The sequence below is a fragment of the Morone saxatilis genome, unplaced genomic scaffold, assembly GCF_004916995.1.
Source record: "Morone saxatilis isolate NCDOM2014 unplaced genomic scaffold, NCSU_SB_2.0 Contig5, whole genome shotgun sequence".
Lineage (NCBI taxonomy): Eukaryota > Metazoa > Chordata > Actinopteri > Moronidae > Morone > Morone saxatilis.
In genome coordinates this window covers 9008350-9008622 of record NW_023340095.1, presented here as the reverse complement: position 1 = coordinate 9008622, position 273 = coordinate 9008350, and positions in this window count along the sequence as shown.

Here is a 273-nt window from a genome sequence, read left to right as displayed (position 1 = left end):
GAAAAACAAGCTAATTATTCTGTTAGTTTCTGAACTTTTTCTCTATAATAAGTGTTACATTACATTTAAAGGCAACTTTAATTGGAATTTTTGGACCAGTTGAGGACAATCTCCTGTTTAATAACCTAAAAACACCCCCTATATGCCACATTAAAGTGCATTTCTATCTTAATATAGACGAGGCAGAACAGTTTTTATTACTGTTTTGTTACAATCAGTTATCAGAAATTCAACATCTGTGGTTAGAAACTGTTAATGATAAAAGTTTATATA